The following is a 4,743-nucleotide window of genomic DNA, read 5'->3' on the forward strand; positions in this document are numbered from 1 at the left end:
GGGCACATTCTCCTCGACACCTCTCTCTCTCTCTCTCTCTCTCTCTCTCTCTCTCTCTCTCTCTCTCTCTCTCTCTCTCTCTCTCTCTTAGTTTTTTATTGATTTATTTATTCTTTGTCAACTTCCCCACATGTTCATAATGAATATTGGTCACTTTCACACCCACCCTCACCCCTCTCCTTCTTCCCCTGTTTCACCCCATTCTACGCTTCCAATCTTTTCCTCACGTCCTTGGCTGATTGATTGACTGATTGATTTTTGTTGTTGTTTTGTAACCCACTGGCTTTAGCCAGGACTGTATAACCATGGGTTTGGCGCTATCCTTTCTAGCGTGGTGGGCTCATCAGTAGTTACATACCTAAAGACAATAGCTCCTCTTCTCCCAGTCTGTGACTAGCCAGTGGTTAAGCAGTAAGGGGTATACCCCATGAGATAGAGAAGAGAGTGCTTAATGGGGTAGAATGAAGTCGCTTTATTGAGCTATCCCAGCGAAAGGTCCTGAATGTTAATATAAACCTGTGTGTAACTTCTCTGTTTGTAGAAAAGAAATAAGGACTTATGTTAGGCACCTTTATACTATAATTGTAACTCATAATTCCACAGAATATTGATATTTTGCAGCATCATCTAACTCCTTCAAGATATTCACCAATGAATACATTCATTTTTTTTTGTATAGGGCAGTGACTTTTAAACTTTATTTTCTACTTTTTTGTGTATAAGTTTACATATATAAATTTACCTCTGTGCCAATGTAATTTGGGCTATCTAATCATGGAACTTGGAATACTAGAAGTGTAAACAGAAATTCTACTGTGTTACTTCCCCTATCTAAACATGCAGTTGGACTCACCAGCATGAAGAGTGAGTGGGTGAGGTGAGCATTGAAGAGCGGTAGCTAATTTCTTTTCTTATAATATTGCCACATGTCAATTTACAGGGCATCCTAAGTAGAGAGCTCAGTTATATTAGAAAACGGACTGTTCTAGCTCAAGTGTTCAGGAATAGCCTAGCCTTTGAAAGGTACAGCTGGTCCCTCAGATGAAATTAACAACCTAGTTCTAAGCACCAAGTTACGGTCGACAGCAAATATAATTTCCTACTTTGAGAGGCCCACAAAACCCAGGTCTTCCACTTTTGAGCCATTTGTCGTCTGGCCTCCCTAAGGATGCTCTCAAAGCATTCTGCCGATAATGAGGGCTCTGGACCCTACAGCTTGGTCTCTTTTACTTGGAAGGAATTGAAGGGAAAGAGCCTGTTGGTGCCTCTCCAGTGCAGAACAAATTGCAAGATGCATTCACTATCACTCTAAAGCCCCGGAAGGAGACCAGAGTGAACACTATTCTGTCAGGATTTTTAGTTTTTGAATAGTAGTATGGTTAATGTGTTCTATGGAGTCAGGTGGGCCAGGATTGAAACCTTTCTCTGTTGTTTAACAAGCGGTATGGTCTTAAACATTTATGCTATTTAAATTCCTGAAGATTCACTTTCTTTTTTCTATAAAATAAGAATTGTTAGTACTGCAAGACCAACCCCAAGGTCATTGTAAGTACTGTCTGTGATGACAGTAATGTCCTTTCTCTAGTTTCCAACATCAGAGCTCATCTCAACAACCATTTGATATCAGCATTGTCATAAGACCACAACCTTTATCAAACACCGTTTGACCACTTGTATTTCTGAACTCAGTACTCTTCAGATATGGGAAGTGAAAAATAGACCATTGCCTAAATCAGAAAACATCCACAATAAGATCTATGGTAGACTAGACTTCATTATAAAATCAAAGATAAGATTTGTGAATTTTGGAAATATCAATATTTAAGACTTAAAATGCTGTATATTTTAAATTTTACTCAAAATGAAACCCTGTTAACAATTTAATCACAAATACTTACCACCTTCTCTCTTGAGATCGCTCCCAGAACTGTTCAGTGCATCTCTACACAGTGATACATACCCTTCTCACCAGGTAAGATTCATCTGACTCACTTCTTATCAACACAGAGTTTAAGGTCTGCCTTAAGAGCTCTGTATTTCAGTATTTGTGAAAGAGGAACCTAAATATTTAATTTTTAAAAAACCTATACACACAAACATGGTTGTAGGTTACATCTGGAAAACTGTATCATTACACATCCTGTTGACAAGAGGCCTGTCCACTCTCTTGACATGCACTCTGGGGTGTCAGGAGACATTCTTCCAGCAGCCTCAGACCACAGGGACAGACAGGCGAGACAGGCTCTCAGGAATGGTGGCAATCTTGCCCCTTGCTCCTCTTCTTTGCCACCGTAATATCTGGCCAGCCAGGTTGCTCCTTCATTATTACCAAGTCTATTTCACCAGAGAATGTACCCAGGGCTGGCCTTTGAACCTACTACGTCTTCCAGCCTCCAGCTCTAGAGAGCTAGATTTACAGGCAGGGACGCACAGCTGGCTGTTCTGGCAGAGGCTCTGGTGTGGGCCCGGCTTTACTTCCTCCTCCTCTTTGTCACTGGCAATTTATCTATGGCTCCTCTACCTTTTCTCTCCTCTTTCCACCCTCATCTCATCTTTTTAATGAACTGACTACAGAAATATGATTCTCAAAGTCTACACATTGCTTTCAAAGACCACAGAAGAGATGACTCTGCCGTGAACTTGACAAGAGCTTACATCAGGGTTCTGGCTTCTGGGTTCTGATGTTGGACTTGCCCTTCCCTAGTCAACTGAGATGAAGTTACAGAATAAAAGGATTTTATACACCAGGAAGACTCACATCCCCAAGAAGTTAGTCTAAAATGTTCCTTTAGGATGAACACAGTGTATTATCATATGATAAAAATATTTAACAACAAATAAAAGGAAAATAGTAGGAAATACATAGGGAGACACCATTTGACATTAATTCATTTACAGTCATTGAATAAATGAGTCCCTACATAGACAAGAAATGTATGTCTTGAATGACCTTAACAATTAGAGAAGAAAATTTTTCTATACTATAGTTCTGGCAGTTCTATGGAACAGGCAGCTACATATTGATTTTTCTACCCTGACTATTAGTTAGTTAAAATGTATCTTTTGTTTTTGTTTATTATCATTAATGTATTTGTAGATCTTATTATAGTTTTACATAGTTATATAAGTAATCTACTATATTATTACCTATATATTATAAGGAAGTATTTTTATAATATATAAGATACCTTAGTTTTATTTTCCCTTGATTTTTCTCAAACTAGCACAAACAGCAGCAGGTTTTATTTCAGTATTTTCTTGCACACTTTATTTGGGTTCATCCTCCTTCCAAATTCTTTCCCCTATCCCTATACTCCTGTACCCCTGTATCCCTGTGCCCTTGTATCCCTGTACCCCTGTACCTCTGTACCCTTGTATCCCTATATCCCTGTACCCCTGTATCCCTGTACCCCTGTACCTCTATACCCCTGTACCCCTGTACCTCTATACTCCTGTACCCCTGTACCTCTATACCCCTGTATCCCTGTACCTCTATACCCCTGTATACATGTACCTCTATACCCCTGTATCCTTGTACCCCTGTACCCTTGTATCTCTGTACCCTTGTACCTCTGTATCCCTGTTCCCTTCTGCACTTTTATGTCACATATATTCTATTACCCTTCCAACTCCCTTTCGTTAAAACTCTTTTTTTTCCCTCATGGTCCCTTTTGAGTTCATGGACTCTACCCACACTCATACCCACACAAATACACAAATGTAAAAATTAAAAGTTAGGATTTGCCCATGGCAGAGAACATGCGGTTTATCTTTCTGAGCCTGGGTTATCTCACTTAATATAATAAATTTCAATCACACTAATTTTCCTGTAAATTTCATTTCTCTTTATTGCTGAGTAAAATTTCATTGTATTTATGTACTACATTTCATTATCCATTTATCGATTGATGACTATGTGGGCTGGCTCTATATCCTTGCTATTGTGAATAGAGCGAGAACTATGGATGTTTGTGGAAGTATCCTTGTGGTTATTTGGGTATATATCTAGCAGTGGTAGGGTGTGTGTGTGTGTGTGTGTGTGTGTGTGTGTGTGTGTGTGTGTAAGTGTGCTTACCCATATATGCACAAGTAAAGGGTAGAGTTTAATGCAAGGTGTCTTCCTCTATCTTTAACCATCTTATTATTGAGACGGGGTCTCTCATAGGCAGGGTCTCTATGAACTTAGAGCTGACCATTTTGACTCGACTGGCTGGCTATTGCCTCTCTCGGCCCATCACTGAGTAGGGATAACAGGTATGTGAACATACCATGTTGGAATGGTGGGCATGTGCCACCATTCCCAGAACATGAATGCTGTACATCTGAACTGGGTCCACATGCTTGCACTGAATCATCTCCCTAGGCCTAGATCTCTGTAGCTTTCTGCCAGGTTGTAAGTTAAGGGGTGTGTTTGACTTTGAGTTTATTTTTGTGCAAGGTGAGAGAAATGGAGCTAATTTTATTCTATTGGTGGATATAAAGTTAGCAAGTGCCATTTATTGAACTGGCTATATCTTCCCAGTGTTTGCGGTTGACATTTTTGTGAAAAATGAGGTGACTAAAACTGTGTAGGTTGATTTCTGGTCCTCTATTATGTTTCATTCATCATTATGTCTGGTATTGTACCCGTACCATGTTGTCTTTTTATGATAGTTCTGTAGTGTCATCTGAGGTCAGATATTGTAAGTAGGTTGCTGTGTAGGGACATTAGTTGGCTTTCCTTTAGAGAAATACCACCAAGTC

This window comes from Peromyscus maniculatus, chromosome 1 (genome assembly GCF_049852395.1).
Source record: "Peromyscus maniculatus bairdii isolate BWxNUB_F1_BW_parent chromosome 1, HU_Pman_BW_mat_3.1, whole genome shotgun sequence".
Taxonomy (NCBI): Eukaryota; Metazoa; Chordata; class Mammalia; order Rodentia; family Cricetidae; genus Peromyscus; species Peromyscus maniculatus.